Source organism: Oncorhynchus nerka, linkage group LG13 (assembly GCF_034236695.1).
Source record: "Oncorhynchus nerka isolate Pitt River linkage group LG13, Oner_Uvic_2.0, whole genome shotgun sequence".
NCBI lineage: Eukaryota > Metazoa > Chordata > Actinopteri > Salmoniformes > Salmonidae > Oncorhynchus > Oncorhynchus nerka.
Genome location: NC_088408.1, coordinates 3877239 through 3898353, shown reverse-complemented (window position 1 = coordinate 3898353; position 21115 = coordinate 3877239). Strand labels below are relative to the sequence as shown.

The following is a 21115-nucleotide window of genomic DNA, read 5'->3' as shown; positions in this document are numbered from 1 at the left end:
AGGTGCTGTAGTAGAAAACAGGAAGGAAACACAGCAGAACATCTAGGCAGGTGCTGTAGTAGAAAAGGAAACAGGAAGGAAACACAGCAGCACATCTAGGCAGGTGCTGTAGTAGAAAACAGGAAGGAAACACAGCAGCACATCTAGGCAGGTGCTGTAGTCGAAAACAGGAAGGAAACACAGCAGCACATCTAGGCAGGTGCTGTAGTAGAAAACAGGAAGGAAACACAGCAGCACATCTAGGCAGGTGCTGTAGTAGAAAACAGGAAGGAAACCGCAGCACATCTAGGCAGGTGCTGTAGTAGAAAACAGGAAGGAAACACAGCAGCACATCTAGGCAGGTGCTGTAGTAGAAAACAGGAAGGAAACACAGCAGCACATCTAGGCAGGTGCTGTAGTAGAAAACAGGAGTAGAAAACAGGAAACACAGCAGCACATCTAGGCAGGTGCTGTAGTAGAAAACAGGAAGGAAACATCTAGGCAGGTGCTGTAGTAGAAAACAGGAAGGAAACACAGCAGCACATCTAGGCAGGTGCTGTAGTAGAAAACAGGAAGGAAACACAGCAGCACATCTAGGCAGGTGCTGTAGTCGAAAACAGGAAGGAAACACCGCACATCTAGGCAGGTGCTGTAGTAGAAAACAGGAAGGAAACCGCAGCACATCTAGGCAGGTGCTGTAGTAGAAAACAGGAAGGAAACACAGCAGCACATCTAGGCAGGTGCTGTAGTAGAAAACAGGAAGGAAACACAGCAGCACATCTAGGCAGGTGCTGTAGTAGAAAACAGGAAGGAAACACAGCAGCACATCTAGGCAGGTGCTGTAGTAGAAAACAGGAAGGAAACACAGCAGCACATCTAGGCAGGTGCTGTAGTAGAAAACAGGAAGGAAACACCGCACCTCCGCTGCTCGAGCTCCCAGGTGATATTTATTTAAAACAATGTTTTGACCCTTAGGTCTTCATCAGGCGTTCATATCCCAAGTCGGGGAGGAAGGTCCTATAAAATAGGGGCAGGAACTCAGTGACATCACTTCCTGAAAAAGGAAGTAACTTTTTTATTTTTTTTATTTATTTATAACATAACATTTCACAATATTGACATTCAATGTATCAAATTATATATTATTATTATTTAATTATTATATTATTATTATATATAATTATATGATCATACACAGAGAATGTGATCATTTTTTTTACAGTAATATAAATACAGTTATTAGGATTAACTCTCGTTAAAGGCCAAGAGGAGACAGTGTGTCGGTACTGTGGATCTAGAAGATTCCCTTCGGAGAAGACGTTCCTCTCGATGTCCCCTCCCCTGCATGACGTCTTGACCATTTCTATTCCAATGTGTCTCCACTCGTAGGAGGTCCAGAAGTGTACAAAATGAGCGGCAACCAGATGTTTTGTCAAATCAAAATCAAATCAAATGTTATTTGTCACATACACATGGGTTAGCAGATGTTAGTGCGAGTGTAGCGAAATGCTTGTGCTTCTAGTTCCGACAATGCAGTGATAACCAACATGTAATCTAACCTAACAATTCCAAAACTACTGTCTTATAGACACAAGTGTAAAGGGATAAAGAATATGTACATAAAGATATATGAATGAGTGATGGTACAGAGCGGCATAGGCAAGATGCAGTAGATGGTATTGAGTACAGTATATACATATGAGATGAGTATGTAAACAAAGTGGCATAGTTAAAGTGGCTAGTGATACATGTATTACATAAAGATATATGAATGAGTGATGGTACAGAGCGGCATAGGCAAGATGCATTGTCTCACCTGTCCGTATATTACTGCGGTGCTTAAGGTTCCTACAGGTAAGGTACCCCCCTTTGTAAGACAGCCCACTAGGACATTTCCACATGTTCATAACATAGTTGGACATGCAGGTAATTAGTCCCTTTGATCTTAAATCTTTTTCCTGTGCTGGGGGGTTGTGGGTAAATGAGTCGCATTTGTTTTCGTGAAGCTGCATTAAGGACATTGGCCGCGTTTCGTAATTACCTTCCGGGAAGTTCCCCTTTTCTCTGGTGGGTAATCTGATGTAACCCACAAGTGTCTCTCATATTTTTTGGGGGGGATCTTTTTAAAAAAAAAAGCATACGTGGAGGATATTTAAAAATGGGTCAGTATCAATAATGTAACAGTGTTGGGGCCTCCCGGGTGGCGCAGTGGTTAAGGGCGCTGTACTGGAGCGCCAGCTGTGCCATCAGAGTCCCTGGGTTCGCGCCCAGGCTCTGTCGTAACCGACCGGGTGGGGCGACGCACAATTGGCCTTTCTTTTAAAAAAAAGCATACGTGGAGGATATTTAAAAATGGGTTTCAAATGTGGGTCAATAATCAATAATCAATAATATCAATAATGTAACAGTACTTCCTGATTAATGTCCTTGAATGCCTTTCCCCAGTGGTGAGTATTGGGTGATGCATGATGTGGGTCAATAATCAATAATCAATAATGTAACAGTACTTCCTGATTAATGTCCTTGAATGCCTTTCCCCAGTGGTGAGTATTGGGTGATGCATGATGTGGGTCAATAATCAATAATCAATAATGTAACAGTGCTTCCTGATTAATGTCCTTGAATGCCTTTCCCCGGTGGTGAGTATTGGGTGATGCATGATGGGACACGTTCTGCACAGGCTTTCCAACTGTGTCAGTTCTTCAATCAATGATCATTGGGCATGTTTTACCCAATTGTCTTTGTACCCCCTTTCCTTAAACCTTTGTGTTGAGGTCAGTTTCAGATAAGAGGCATCAGATTCCCGCATATTGTTCTGATGAGACTGTATTGATTTATAGGGAGACTTTATATAAGTGAATGACACCGTATACCACGTGTTTGACAAAACATGTCTTTTCACTGCTCTAATTACATTGGTAACCAGTTTATAACAGCAATAAGGCACCTCGGGGGTTTGTGGTATGTGGCCAATATACCACTGCTAAGGGCTGTATCCAGGGACTCCACGTTGCTTAGCACGGATTACAACATGGATTATAACATATTATAACATGGATTATAACATGGATTATAACATGGATTATAACATGGATTATAACATATTATAACACGGATTACAACATGGATTATAACACGGATTATAACATATTATAACATGGATTATAACACGGATTATAACATGGATTATAACATATTATAACATGGATTATAACATGGATTATAACATGGATTATAACATGGATTATAACATGGATTATAACACGGATTATAACATATTATAACATGGATTACAACATGGATTATAACATGGATTATAACACGGATTATAACACGGATTATAACATGGATTATAACATATTATAACACGGATTATAACATGGATTATAACACGGATTATAACACGGATTATAACACGGATTATAACACGGATTATAACACGGATTATAACATGGATTATAACATATTATAACACGGATTACAACATGGATTATAACACGGATTATAACACGGATTATAACATGGATTATAACATATTATAACACGGATTATAACATGGATTATAACACGGATTATAACACGGATTATAACACGGATTATAACACGGATTATAACATGGATTATAACATGGATTATAACACGGATTATAACACGGATTATAACATGGATTATAACACGGATTATAACATATTATAACACGGATTATAACACGGATTATAACATGGATTATAACATGGATTATAACACGGATTATAACACGGATTATAACATGGATTATAACACGGATTATAACATGGATTATAACATGGATTATAACATATTATAACACAGATTATAACACGGATTATAACACAGATTATAACACGGATTATAACATATTATAACACGGATTATAACATATTATAACACGGATTATAACATATTATAACATACTATAACATGGATTATAACACGGATTATAACATGGATTATAACATGGATTATAACACGGATTATAACACATATTATAACACGGATTATAACACGGATTATAACATATTATAACACGGATTATAACATATTATAACATGGATTATAACATGGATTATAACACGGATTATAACACGGATTATAACATATTATAACACGGATTATAACATATTATAACACGGATTATAACACGGATTATAACATATTATAACACGGATTATAACATGGATTATAACATATTATAACACGGATTATAACACGGATTATAACATATTATAACACGGATTATAACACGGATTATAACATATTATAACATGGATTATAACATGGATTATAACACATATTATAACATGGATTATAACATATTATAACACGGATTATAACACGGATTATAACACGGATTATAACACGGATTATAACATGGATTACAACACGGATTATAACACGGATTATAACACGGATTATAACATACTATAACATGGATTATAACACGGATTATAACACGGATTATAACACGGATTATAACATGGATTATAACACAGATTATAACACGGATTATAACATATTATAACATGGATTATAACACAGATTATAACACGGATTATAACATGGATTATAACACAGATTATAACACGGATTATAACACGGATTATAACATGGATTATAACACGGATTATAACACGGATTATAACATGGATTACAACACGGATTATAACACGGATTATAACACGGATTATAACATACTATAACATGGATTATAACACGGATTATAACACGGATTATAACATGGATTATAACACGGATTATAACACGGATTATAACATGGATTATAACACAGATTATAACATGGATTATAACATGGATTATAACATGGATTATAACATGGATTATAACACGGATTATAACACGGATTATAACATATTATAACATGGATTATAACACGGATTACAACACGGATTATAACATATTATAACATGGATTATAACACGGATTACAACACGGATTATAACATATTACAACACGGATTATAACATATTATAACATGGATTATAACACGGATTACAACACGGATTATAACATATTATAACATGGATTATAACATATTATAACATGGATTATAACATGGATTATAACACGGATTATAACACGGATTATAACACGGATTATAACATACTATAACATGGATTATAACATGGATTATAACACGGATTATAACACGGATTATAACACGGATTATAACATATTATAACATGGATTATAACATATTATAACACGGATTATAACACGGATTATAACATGGATTATAACACGGATTATAACACGGATTATAACATATTATAACATGGATTATAACACGGATTACAACACATTATAACATGGATTATAACATGGATTATAACACGGATTACAACACGGATTATAACATATTATAACATGGATTATAACACGGATTATAACACGGATTATAACACGGATTATAACATATTATAACACGGATTATAACACGGATTATAACATACTATAACATGGATTATAACACGGATTATAACATGGATTATAACACGGATTATAACATACTATAACATGGATTATAACACGGATTATAACATACTATAACATGGATTATAACACGGATTATAACACGGATTATAACATGGATTATAACATATTATAACATGGATTATAACATGGATTATAACATATTATAACACGGATTATAACACGGATTATAACATGGATTATAACATGGATTATAACATATTATAACACGGATTATAACATATTATAACACGGATTATAACACGGATTATAACATATTATAACATGGATTATAACACGGATTATAACATGGATTATAACACGGATTATAACATGGATTATAACACGGATTATAACACGGATTATAACACGGATTATAACACGGATTATAACATATTATAACATGGATTATAACACGGATTATAACATATTATAACATGGATTATAACACAGATTATAACACGGATTATAACACGGATTATAACATATTATAACATGGATTATAACACGGATTATAACACGGATTATAACATGGATTATAACATGGATTATAACACGGATTATAACACGGATTATAACACGGATTATAACATATTATAACATATTATAACATATTATAACATGGATTATAACACGGATTATAACACGGATTATAACATATTATAACACGGATTATAACACGGATTATAACACGGATTATAACATATTATAACACGGATTATAACACGGATTATAACACGGATTATAACATATTATAACATATTATAACATATTATAACATGGATTATAACACGGATTATAACACGGATTATAACACGGATTATAACATGGATTATAACATATTATAACATGGATTATAACACGGATTATAACACGGATTATAACACGGATTATAACATATTATAACACGGATTATAACATGGATTACAACACGGATTATAACACGGATTATAACACGGATTATAACATACTATAACATGGATTACAACATATTATAACATGGATTATAACACGGATTATAACACGGATTATAACACGGATTATAACATACTATAACATGGATTACAACATATTATAACATGGATTATAACACGGATTATAACATATTATAACATGGATTATAACACGGATTATAACACGGATTATAACACGGATTATAACATATTATAACACGGATTATAACATGGATTATAATACGGATTATAACATGGATTATAATATGGATTACAAGAGACCATAGAGACACCATTGGTTCCCACTGTGACAAGAGGAGATGTCTCTACTCGGGGATCCACAGACATTTCAGAATGTTGTTGTAACCCTGCGTTAGCTCACGTTGATCATTAGTTGACTTAGTAGGTGTGGAATAGTTTAATACATGGAATGACTGGGAGTCCCAACCTCTGGTCGCGGGGTTAGGGTTAGAGGAGAATAGTTTAATACATGGAATGACTGGGAGTCCCAACCTCTGGTCGCGGGGTTAGGGTTAGAGGAGAAGAGTTTCTGGTGTCCCTTAGAAGAGGTTTGAGAACCCCTGGTATGACTGGGAGTCCCAACCTCTGGTCGCGGGGTTAGGGTTAGTGGAGAATAGTTTCTGGTGTGTGGTAGAGAGACAATTAAACTAAGTCCCTTAGAAGAGGTTTGAGAACCCCTGGTATGACTGGGAGTCCCTTAGAAGGGTTTGAGAACCCCTGGTATGACTGGGAGTCCCTTAGAAGAGGTTTGAGAACCCCTGGTATGACTGGGAGTCCCTTAGAAGAGGTTTGAGAACCCCTGGTATGACTGGGAGTCCCTTAGAAGAGGTTTGAGAACCCCTGGTATGACTGGGAGTCCCTTAGAAGAGGTTTGAGAACCCCTGGTATGACTGGGAGTCCCTTAGAAGAGGTTTGAGAACCCCTGGTATGACTGGGTGTCCCTTAGAAGAGGTTTGAGAACCCCTGGTATGACTGGGAGTCCCTTAGAAGAGGTTTGAGAACCCCTGGTATGACTGGGAGTCCCTTAGAAGAGGTTTGAGAACCCCTGGTATGACTGGGAGTCCCTTAGAAGAGGGTTGAGAACCCCTGGTATGACTGGGAGTCCCTTAGAAGAGGTTTGAGAACCCCTGGTATGACTGGGAGTCCCTTAGAAGAGGTTTGAGAACCCCTGGTCTAGGGGTTAGGGTTAGTGGAGAATAGTTTCTGGTGTCCCTTAGAAGAGGTTTGAGAACCCCTGGTATGACTGGGAGTCCCTTAGAAGAGGTTTGAGAACCCCTGGTCTAGGGGTTAGGGTTAGTGGAGAATAGTTTCTGGTGTGTGGTAGAGAGACAGATTCTGCTTCCAATGAAACTAAACTGGTTTGACAGATATGCCCTCATCAGATAGGAGCTGACAGGACAGACCCTGTGCCAATAGGACATGGGGAGAGAGAACAAGGAAGGGAGGGGGAGAGAAAGTTACATCCCACGCGACATAAGGTATATTTTGGATTTGGGGATTGTTGGTCATGGGTCATATAAGATAGCCTGTCAGAACCCTTCACACCCCAAAACCGACTCCTCGACCCCAAAACACGGCCCAAGGTTTCCCCTAACTTCTCTCTCTCTCTCTCTTTTCTCTTTCTCTTTCTTTTTCTCCTAAACCAAAAAACGCTGCAGGTTTTCTCGTGGGAAAATGTCGGAATGGTATGCTGCTCCACGAGGCCCGGAACCAGACTGGAATCCCGTTCTTCTGGATCCCGTCTCTCTCTGCCCTCCCGGCCACGGTGTTCCGATCAGAATCGTGTCCCGACTCGCAGAGCAGAGGTGTTGAGAAACTCTCTCTCCCACGGGAAGTATTTTTCTTCTAAACTACGCCTCCCTCTGTCTCTCTTTCTTCCTCTCTCTTCTCTCCCTATCTCCTCCCTCTGTCTCTCTTTCTTCCTCTCTCTTCTCTCCCTATCTCCTCCCTCTGTCTCTCTTCTCTCCCTATCTCCTCCCTCTCATCCTCTCTCTGTCAGAGAACACCATGTGGCAGAGGGGAACAGCTGCAACACCTTTATCAGAAAGGAGAACAGGAAAGACACTAAACAGGAACTCTGTCCTTGAGGAAATAACTGAAGACGATAAGAAATGTAATTGTGTAATATTCCAGTTCGTCTGGCCTGAACAACAAGTTGTTGTGAAGATGGGGAGGGGTATAATCTGCTATAAAAAAAAACATGTTCTGCATTTTGTTTTGACACACACAAAAAAAATCTGTTGAATTTGTTGTTTAGGCTCTGATCTTATCCCATCTTGATTACTGTCACCAAGGGTCTCTTGGTCACGACTCCCACTGAAGGTGGCTCCCCTTCCTGTTCAGGTGGCGCTCGGCGGTCGTCGTCTCCGGTCTACTAGAAGGTGGCTCCCCTGCCTGTTCAGGTGGCGCTCGGCGGTCGTCGTCACCGGCCTACTAGCTGCCACTGAAGGTGGCTCTCCTGCCCGTTCGGGTGGCGCTCGGCGGTCGTCGTCACCGGCCTACTAGCTGCCACTGATCCCTTTTCCCCCTTTCTGTTGATTGGTTTCACCTGTTTTGTGTGTAGGCTGATTAGTCGGGCTATAATTACCAGGAGGCCTGCCTGCTCTTTGTGCGGGATTGTTTTGTGTGACTTGTGAGGTTAACGTGTTTCCCATTTCGTGGGGTTTTGCTGGACTGTTTGAGTCCCCGTGGTTGGGGCATTTGTTCTGTTGTGTGCCCTGTGTTTTCGTGGGGTTGGCTTATGTTCGCCGTTAGTGCATTAAATAGCACTCCCCTGAACTCTCTGCTTCCTGCGCCTGACTTCTCACCCACTACACCCAGATCGTTACACACAGTCCTCATGTCCAGAACTAATTCACAGCAGAGTACCATACAGAGCAAGGATCTCACATCCATCTTCATCATACTCAATTCCAGGTGACTACCTTATGAAGCTGGTTGAGAGAATGCCAAGATTGTGCAAAGCTGTCATCAAGGCAAAGGGTGGCTAGTTTGAAGAATCTCAAAGCTAAAATATATTTTGATTTGTTTAACACTTTTTGTTGGTTACTACATGATTCCATATTGTGTTATTTCATAGTTTTGATGTCTTCACTATTATTCTACAATGTAGAAAATAGTCAGAATAAAGGAAAAAACCTGGAATGAATAGGTGTGTCCAAACTATTGACCGGTACTGTACGTGTAATCAATTTGGAAAAACATGATATCATCACGTCAGTTATCTTTTTAAATTAATTTGTTGAATGAATGTTGAAGAAACATGAGCAATGGCAGAGTTTATTTAAAGAGATAAACTAGCAGGATATATGCCACAATTATACACCTGTCAATCATTATTTACATCTCTTTGCTGGACAATTATATATGAATTAATTAATTAACTGAATCACAAGGTGGAATGTACAAGAAATGTAGCTATGCCAACCGAACGTGTAGTTGATTACCTCTGAATGAATGACTGCACTTGCTTTGGCTCTACCGGTGCCCAGAGAGGACAGAATTCACATTGATGTTTAGAAGTCAACATACACACCCTGCTGTTAGTGATCCGCTCTGTCCCCGCGGTGGGTCAAGATGTGTGGCAGGACAACAGAACTACTCCAGTGGTTATAGGCCTGCACCTGTTTGAATTTATTTCATTGGAGAATATGGAGAGTTGAACAAATTCTTTCTTTTAATAACTTTAATAATTCTTTAACATGCTATAATGATGCTTAATGACTAAATACTCAAATACATTTTATTTGGAATTAACACAGTGATGGGAGAGTGCTTTTGTTATGGACTCTGAGAGCCTATTCTTTTCCTCTAGCAAAACAAAGAACTCAAACACAATATAATGCTGATCAATGTCAACTTTAGAAGTGTTTAATGACTTTACAAGTGTCTCGTCTGTCTCAGAAGGTAATGTAGAGAGGTTTAATGACTTTACAAGTGTCTATCTCAGAAGGTAATGTAGAGAGGTTTAATGACTTTACAAGTGTCTCCTCTGTCTTAGAAGGTAATGTAGAGAGGTGTTACAAGTGGCTCCTCTGTCTCAGAAGGTAATGTAGAGAGGTTTAATGACTTTACAGTGTCTCGTCTGTCTCAGAAGGTAATGTAGAGAGGTTTAATGACTTTACAAGTGTCTCCACTGTCTCAGAAGGTAATGTAGAGAGGTTTAATGACTTTACAAGTGTCTCCACTGTCTCAGAAGGTAATGTAGAGAGGTTTAATGACTTTACAGTGTCTCGTCTGTCTCAGAAGGTAATGTAGAGAGGTTTAATGACTTTACAAGTGTCTATCTCAGAAGGTAATGTAGAGAGGTTTAATGACTTTACAAGTGTCTCCACTGTCTCAGAAGGTAATGTAGAGAGGTTTAATGACTTTACAAGTGTCTGCTCTGTCTCAGAAGGTGTCTGTCTCCTCTGTCTTAGAAGGTAATGTAGAGAGGTTTAATGACAAAGTGTCTCCTCTGTCTCAGAAGGTAATGTAGAGAGGTGTTACAAGTGTCTCCTCTGTCTTAGAAGGTAATGTAGAGAGGTGTTACAAGTGTCTCCTCTATCTCAGAAGGTAATGTAGAGAGGTGGTACAAGTGTCTCCTCTGTCTTAGAAGGTAATGTAGAGAGGTGTTACAAGTGGCTCCTCTGTCTCAGAAGGTAATGTAGAGAGGTTTAATGACTTTACAGTGTCTCATCTGTCTCAGAAGGTAATGTAGAGAGGTTTAATGACTTTACAAGTGTCTCCACTGTCTCAGAAGGTAATGTAGAGAGGTTTAATGACTTTACAAGTGTCTCTCACTGTCTCAGAAGGTAATGTAGAGAGGTTTAATGACTTTACAAGTGTCTCCACTGTCTCAGAAGGTAATGTAGAGAGGTGTTACAAGTGTCTGCTCTGTCTCAGAAGGTAATGTAGAGAGGTGTTACAAGTGTCTCCTCTGTCTTAGAAGGTAATGTAGAGAGGTGTTACAAGTGTCTCCTCTGTCTTAGAAGGTAATGTAGAGAGGTGTTACAAGTGTCTCCTCTGTCTTAGAAGGTAATGTAGAGAGGTGTTACAAGTGTCTCCTTAGCTAGCTATCTGACAGTCAGTTAACACGGTTGTCGATTGTGTGTGGTTTGTTGTGCGAAATAATGTTTGTGTTTGATATTTGTACCTGTTGTATCTGAGCTGGTGATAACTTAGTGGGTATATATAATACTGTAACTTAGATACTGTAAGATAGGCCACTCTTGTCGTATTATGAAGGCTGACGGCGTTAGCCACTGAGGCTATAGTTAGTAGCTAAATAGCTACATTAGCAACCTAGCTAGCCAACTAGCCTTATGAAGGTTGACGGCGTTAGCCACTGAGGCTATAGTTAGTAGCTAAATAGCTACATTAGCAACCTAGCTAGCCAACTAGCCTTATGAAGGTTGACGGCGTTAGCCACTAAGGCTATAGTTAGTAGCTCAATAGCTACATTAGCAACCTAGCTAGCCAACTAGCCTTATGAAGGTTGACGGCGTTAGCCACTGAGGCTATAGTTAGTAGCTAAATAGTTACATTAGCAACCTAGCTAGCCAACTAGCCTTATGAAGGTTGACGGTGTTAGCCACTGAGGCTATAGTTAGTAGCTAAATAGCTACATTAGCAACCTAGCTAGCCAACTAACCTTATGAAGGTTGACGGCGTTAGCCACTAAGGCTATAGTTAGTAGCTAAATAGCTACATTAGCAACCTAGCTAGCCAACTAGCTAGCTAAGTAACGATGTTGTACAACTACACTCAGCGATGTGAAGCAGCACAACAGAGATATTGCGACGAGAGAGATGTAAGACTTATTATTATTTTTTATTTAGGCAAGTCAGTTAAAGAACAAATTCTTATTTACAAAGACGACCTAGGAACAGTGGGTTATCTGCCTTGTTCAAGAAGGCAGAACAACAGAGTTTAGAGTTCACACACAAACGGTATCTGAGCAGCATCCACAAACGTAGCTCTACTGGTCAAAACTTCTTCGGGATCGGTGCCCCTTCCACGGGACGGTTGAGCTAACGTAGGCTAATGTAATTAGCATGAGGTTGTAAGTAACAAGAACATTTCCCAGGACATAGACTGCACTGTCAAATTTACAGTAGCTATTACAGTGAAATAATACCATGCTATTGGTAGTCAGTCAGTTAAGAACAAACTTAAAGAAAAAGAGAATTAGGAATATGTGTTTAACTATTCAACTACAGATAGCTTAGATGTAAAATAAATAAATATAATAAATATATACAATAAAATAATAAAATAAATAGATGTGAGAGCGAAAATAGCTGTAAGTAGCAGTAGAAGTATTGTTGTAGGTTAGTTTACTCCACTCCCTGACCTGACACACTCCCTGACCCGACACACTCCCTGACCCGACACACTCCCTGACCTGACACACTCCCTGACCCGACACACTCCCTGACCCGACACACTCCCTGACCCGACACACTCCCTGACCTGACACACTCCCTGACCCGACACACTCCCTGACCTGACACACTCCCTGACCTGACACACTCCCTGACCTGACACACTCCCTGACCCGACACACTCCCTGACCCGACACACTCCCTGACCTGACACACTCCCTGACCTGACACACTCCCTGACCCGACACACTCCCTGACCCGACACACTCCCTGACCCGACACACTCCCTGACCCGACACACTCCCTGACCCGACACACTCCCTGACCCGACACACTCCCTGACCCGACACACTCCCTGACCCGACACACTCCCTGACCTGACACACTCCCTGACCCGACACACTCCCTGACCCGACACACTCCCTGACCCGACACACTACCTGATCTGACACACTCCCTGACCTGACACACTCCCTGACCCGACACACTACCTGACCTGACACACTCCCTGAACTGACACACTCCCTGACCGGACACACTCCCTGATCTGACACACTCCCTGATCTGACACACTCCCTGACCCGACACACTCCCTGACCCGACACACTCCCTGACCTGACACACTCCCTGACCTGACACACTCCCTGACCTGACACACTCCCTGAACTGACACACTCCCTGACCGGACACACTCCCTGATCTGACACACTCCCTGATCTGACACACTACCTGATCTGACACACTACCTGATCTGACACACTACCTGATCTGACACACTACCTGATCTGACACACTCCCTGAATGGAGTGCTGGAGAACGGAGAAGACAGAGATAATGGAGAGAGGACACACTCCCTGAACGGAGTGCTGGAGAACGGAGAAGACAGAGATAATGGAGAGAGGACACACTCCCTGAATGGAGTGCTGGAGAACGGAGAAGACAGAGAAAATGGAGAGAGGACACACTCCCTGAATGGAGTGCTGGAGAACGGAGAAGACCGAGAGTATGGAGAGAGAGAGGAGAGCAGGAAGTTAGTGATATGGACATGGGGAAGACTACACACTTAGACAAAAGGTTCCAGGTAGAGCCCTCTGTGGAAAGGGTTGTATATGGAACCCAAAAGGGTTCTTCAAAAAGTTCTCAGCTGAAGAACCATTTTAGGTTACAGATAGCACCTTCTTTCTAAGACTGTGAAGGGAGACGAAGCACAGCTTCCTGGGTCAGATACACACACACACACACACACACACACACACACACACACACACACACACACACACACACACACACACACAGGGTCCTGATTACACCCTGTATTTACACAGAGGGCCCTGATTACCCCTGTATTTACACAGAGGGCCCTGATTACCCCTGTATTTACACAGAGGGCCCTGATTACCCCTGTATTTACACAGAGGGCCCTGATTACCCCCTGTATTTACACAGAGGGCCCTGATTACCCCTGTATTTACACAGAGGGCCCTGATTACCCCTGTATTTACACAGAGGGCCGTGATGTCCCCCTGTATTTACACAGAGGGCCCTGATTACCCCTGTATTTACACAGAGGGCCCTGATTACCCCTGTATTTACACAGAGGGCCCTGATTATCCCTGTATTTACACAGAGGGCCCTGATTACCCCCTGTATTTACACAGAGGGCCCTGATTACCCCTGTATTTACACAGAGGGCCCTGATTACCCCTGTATTTATACAGAGGGCCCTGATTACACCTGTATTTACACAGAGGGCCCTGATTACCCCTGTATTTACACAGAGGGCCCTGATTACCCCTGTATTTACACAGAGGGCCGTGATGTCCCCCTGTATTTACACAGAGGGCCCTGATTACCCCTGTATTTACACAGAGGGCCGTGATGTCCCCCTGTATTTACACAGAGGGCCCTGATTACCCCTGTATTTACACAGAGGGCCCTGATTACCCCTGTATTTACACAGAGGGCCCTGATTACCCCTGTATTTACACAGAGGGCCCTGATTACCCCTGTATTTACACAGAGGGCCCTGATTACCCCTGTATTTACACAGAGGGCCCTGATTACCCCTGTATTTACACAGAGGGCCCTGATTACCCCTGTATTTACACAGAGGGCCCTGATTACCCCTGTATTTACACAGAGGGCCCTGATTACCCCTGTATTTACACAGAGGGCCCTGATTACCCCTGTATTTACACAGAGGGCCCTGATTACCCCTGTATTTACACAGAGGGCCCTGATTGCCCCCTGTATTTACACAGAGGGCTCTGTGAAGTGTTGTGTTTCTGGAAGATGCCCAAAACAAGGCCGAAATGTTCATGTTTCCAAAGAGGAAGTCAGAACACCTTGAAGAGAAAGTGGCATAAGGAGGAAGAGGAAGTTGATTTGACACAGGAAGTACCTCACAATATTTAACCCCAATGACCACAACAGACTGTAGTTTTAGAGGACTCCTCTTTTGTATCTGTGATGTATACAAACCATAGAAGAAGACAATGCCCTGAACATTGGCTGATTGCTCTAAACCATGTTAATACTCCTATCTCACTCCTTAGATACTAGCTGCATTTCTGTAGAGGGAGGTCTGGGGGGGAGATGTCAGGGGAAGAGAGGGGGGGTAGATGTCAGGGGAAGAGAGGGGGTAGATGTCAGGGGAAGAGAGGGGGGTAGATGTAGATGTCAGGGGAAGAGAGGGGGTAGATGTCAGGGGAAGAGAGGGGGGGTAGATGTCAGGGGAAGAGAGGGGGGTAGATGTCAGGGGAAGAGAGGGGGGGTAGATGTCAGGGGAAGAGAGGGGGGTAGATGTCAGGGGAAGAGAGGGGGGTAGATGTCAGGGGAAGAGAGGGGGGGAGGATGTCAGGGGAAGAGAGGGGGTAGATGTCAGGGGAAGAGAGGGGGGTAGATGTCAGGGGAAGAGAGGGGGGTAGATGTCAGGGGAAGAGAGGGGGTAGATGTCAGGGGAAGAGAGGGGGGTAGATGTCAGGGGAAGAGAGGGGGGTAGATGTCAGGGGAAGAGAGGGGGGTAGATGTCAGGGGAAGAGAGGGGGGGTAGATGTCAGGGGAAGAGAGGGGGGGGGGTAACGTGTCTTGGGATGATTCAACAAAAAACACACACACACACACACACACACACACACACACACACACACACACACACTGAGCTGCCCCAACCTTCTCTGCTCACACACACACACACACACACACACACACACACACACACTGAGCTGCCCCAACCTTCTCTGCTCACACACACACACACACACACACTGAGCTGCCCCAACCTTCTCTGCTCACACACACACACACACACACACACACACACACACACACACACACACACACACTGAGCTGCCCCAACCTTCTCTGCTCACACACACACACACACACACACTGAGCTGCCCCAACCTTCTCTGCTCACACACACACACACACACACACTGAGCTGCCCCAACCTTCTCTGCTCACACACACACACACACACACACTGAGCTGCCCCAACCTTCTCTGCTCACACACACACACACACACACACACACACACACACACACTGAGCTGCCCCAACCTTCTCTGCTCACACACACACACACACACACACACACACACACACACACACACTGAGCTGCCCCAACCTTCTCTGCTCACACACACACACACACACACACACACACACACACACACACACACTGAGCTGCCCCAACCTTCTCTGCTCACACACACACACACACACACACTGAGCTGCCCCAACCTTCTCTGCTCACACACACACACACACACACTGAGCTGCCCCAACCTTCTCTGCTCACACACACACACACTGAGCTGCCCCAACCTTATTTGCTCACACACACACACACACTGAGCTGCCCCAACCTTCTCTGCTCACACACACACACTGAGCTGCCCCAACCTTCTCTGCTCACACACACACACTGAGCTGCCCCAACCTTCTCTGCTCACACACACACACACACACACACACTGAGCTGCCCCAACCTTCTCTGCTCACACACACACACACACACACTGAGCTGCCCCAACCTTCTCTGCTCACACACACACCCACACACACGCACGCACACACACACACACAAACGCACACACCTCACCTATAGTCTACCTCAAAGCAGTATTTGCATAAATATAAACCTTGGCTGATCACTCCACCTCAAAGGAAACCTTTTGACAAATGTTCAGCATCCATGTTTAAAACAGTTCATATCCATTTATATTTATTATTATTTATTTACTCTATAGTCCTGTATAGATGTGTATATTTTTGTAATTACAGCGAGATGCCTGTTATAATAAAGGTTCAAATTTGTTAAAAGTATTTTTCTCAATTCTTCGTTCCTCGAAATGTTCCAATCTCATTGCCTCAAAGCCGAGGGACCATGCTGACACTGGATTACGGTTAGCAGCTGTAAAACTGTTTTTCAAAATCAATAAACTTTATTGATCTTACGAGGGGGAACTTTGCTCAGGAAGGCCCTGTGGATGCCACTATATAAAGTGAAAACACAAACACATGAGCCAACGTAAGCACACACAACACACACACACACACACACACACACACACACACACACACACACACACACAACACACACACATTGAAAAAGAGGAATCTCCATGTAAAGGCGAACAATAATCTTGAATGACACACTTCCTCTCACGGTGACAACTTCCTCCCCAGATTTAGGACACTGAATGGATGAAGCAATTACACACTCGTAACAGAACAGATGGAGAGAGGGGGAGGAGAGAGGGAGAGGAGCGAGAGAGAGACAGAGAGAGAGAGAAAGAGAGAGAGAAAGAGAGAGAGAGAAAGAGAGAGAGAAAGAGAGAGAGAACGAGAGAGAGAAAGAGAGAGAGAGAGAGAGAAAGAGAGAGAGACAGAGAGAGGGAGAGAGAGGGAGAGAGAGAGAAAGTGAGAGAGAGAGACAGAAAGAGAGAGAGAGAGAGAGCGAGAGAGAGAGAGAGAGAGCTAGAGAGAGAGAGAGAGAGAGAGAGAGAGAGAGAGAGAGAGACAGAGAGAGAGACAGAGAGAGGGAGAGAGAGAGAGAAAGAGAGAGACAGAGACAGAGCGCGAGACAGAGAGAGGGAGAGAGAGAGACAGATCTCACAGAGAAAGAGAGAGTTTCTCTGTCTGTTAGTCACTCTGATGCAATAGATGGTTGACAGGGAAAGACGGAACAAAAGAGTTCACTTTCTCCCTCTCACACACACACACACACACACACACACACACACACACACACACACACACACACAGACACACACAACACACACACAGACACACACACACACACACACACACACACACACACACACACAGAGACACCCAACACACACAGACACACCTACATGCCCCACAGGTTTCTCTAGAGAAGTGATAAAGGAACCCTGTTTGTTGTCCGTGCTCTTATCCAGGTTCACATGCAAAACTATGTAAATATTCCCATCTCACTCCTTAGATTCTAGCTGCATTTCCATTTCTGTAGAGGGGAGGTCATGGGGTAACAGTGGGTTGGGGGGGTAACGTGATTCAACAAGAAAGGGGCACACACAGACACACACACACACACACACACTGACCTGTTCCTCTCTTCTCTGCTCACACACACACACACCCTCCACCTTCTGTGCACCTCAAAGCAGTATTTGCATAAATATTTGCAAACCAAATGAATGTGTGTGTGTGATGTGTGTGTGATGTGTGTGTGAATGTGTGAGTGTAATGTGTGTGTGTGCGTGTGAATGTGTGAGTGTAATGTGTGTGTAATGTGTGTGTGAATGTGTGTGTGATGTGTGTGTGAGTGTAATGTGTGTGTGATGTGTGTGTGAATGTGTGAGTGTAATGTGTGTGTAATGTGTGTGTGAATGTGTGAGTGTAATGTGTGTGTGATGTGTGTGTGAATGTGTGTGTGAAATGTGTGTGTAATGTGTGTGTGAATGTGTGAGTGTAATGTGTGTGAACTGAATGTGTAGAATGTGCATAAAAGTCCAGTGTAATGTGTGTACCCCCATACATAGTCTGTACTGAACTAATGTGTGTGTGAATGTGTGAGTGTAATGTGTGACACTGAACTTCCCCAGAATTCCCCCAGACAGTAGATATATGCATAAAAGTCCAGTCTACTGTACTCAATACATAGAACCGAACTGTACTCAATACATAGATCTGTACTGTACTGTACTCAATACCTAGAACTGTACTGAACTGTACTGAACTGTACTGTACTGTACTGTACTCAATACCTAGAACTGTACTGAACTGTACTGTACTCAATACATAGATCTGTACTGAACTGAACTGTACTCAATACCTAGATCTGTACTGTACTGTACTGTACTCAATACATAGATCTGTACTGTACTGAACTGTACTCAATACCTAGATCTGTACTGAACTGTACTCAATACATAGATCTGTACTGTACTGAACTGTACTCAATACATAGATCTGTACTGTACTGAACTGTACTCAATACATAGATCTGTACTGTACTGTACTCAATACATAGATCTGTACTGTACTGAACTGTACTCAATACATAGATCTGTACTGAACTGTACTCAATACATAGATCTGTACTGTACTGTACTCAATACATAGATCTGTACTGTACTGTACTCAATACATAGACTGTACTCAATACATAGATCTGTACTGAACTGTACTCAATACATAGATCTGTACTGTACTGTACTCAATACTGTACTAGATCTGTACTGATCTGTACTGAACTGTACTCAATACATAGATCTGTACTGTAACTGATCTGTACTGAACTGTACTCAATACATAGATCTGTACTGTACTGTACTGAATCTGTACTGTACTGTACTCAATACTCAATACATAGATCTGTACTGAACTGAACTGTACTCAATACCTAGATCTGTACTGTACTGTACTGAACTGTACTCAATACATAGATCTGTACTGTACTGTACTCAATACATAGATCTGTACTGTACTGTACTCAATACATAGATCTGTACTGTACTGTACTCAATACCTAGATCTGTACTGTACTGTACTCAATACATAGATCTGTACTGTACTGTACTCAATACCTAGATCTGTACTGTACTGTACTCAATACCTAGATCTGTACTGTACTGTACTCAATACATAGATCTGTACTGTACTGTACTCAATACATAGATCTGTACTGTACTGTACTCAATACATAGATCTGTACTGTACTGTACTCAATACATAGATCTGTACTGTACTGTACTCAATACATAGATCTGTACTGTACTGTACTCAATACATAGATCTGTACTGTACTGTACTCAATACATAGATCTGTACTGTACTGTACTGTACAATACATAGATCTGTACTGTACTGTACTCAATACATAGATCTGTACTGTACTGTACTGTACTGTACACAATACATAGATCTGTACTGTACTGTACACAATACATAGATCTGTACTGTACTGTACTGTACTGTACACAATACATAGATCTGTACTGTACTCAATACATAGATCTGTACTGTACTGTACTCAATACATAGAACTGAACTGTACTCAATACATAGATCTGTACTGTACTGTACTGTACTCAATACATAGATCTGTACTGTACTGTACTCAATACCTAGATCTGTACTGAACTGTACACAATACATAGATCTGTACTGTACTGTACTCAATACATAGATCTGTACTGTACTGTACTCAATACATAGATCTGTACTGTACTGTACTCAATACCTAGATCTGTACTGAACTGTATACAATACCTAGATCTGTACTGTACTGTACTCAATACATAGATCTGTACTGTACTGTACTGAACTGTACTCAATACATAGATCTGTACTGAACTGTACTGAACTGTACTCAATACATAGATCTGTACTGTACTGTACTGTACTCAATACATAGATCTGTACTGTACTCAATACCTAGATCTGTACTGAACTGTACTCAATACATAGATCTGTACTGTACTGTACTGAACTGTACTCAATACATAGATCTGTACTGTACTGTACTGAACTGTACTCAATACATAGATCTGTACTGTACTGTACTGAACTGTACTCAATACATAGATCTGTACTGTACTGTACTCAATACATAGATCTGTACTGAACTGTACTCAATACATAGATCTGTACTGTACTGTACTCAATACCTAGATCTGTACTGTACTGTACACAATACATAGATCTGTACTGTACTGTACTCAATACATAGATCTGTACTGTACTGTACACAATACATAGATCTGTACTGAACTGTACACAATACATAGATCTGT

The 21115-nt window shown here is 41.6% G+C and overlaps 1 long non-coding RNA gene across 1 annotated transcript in view; it reads left to right on the top strand.

Moving 5' to 3' along the window:
* Positions 1–9778, top strand: part of LOC135574579 (uncharacterized) — a 13678-nt gene extending 3900 nt beyond the window's left edge. The window contains exon 2 of the long non-coding RNA XR_010465463.1: positions 8120–9778. This is a non-coding gene — a long non-coding RNA (uncharacterized LOC135574579). The remainder of the gene's footprint in view (positions 1–8119) is intronic.
* Positions 9779–21115: the final 11337 nt, after the last annotated feature.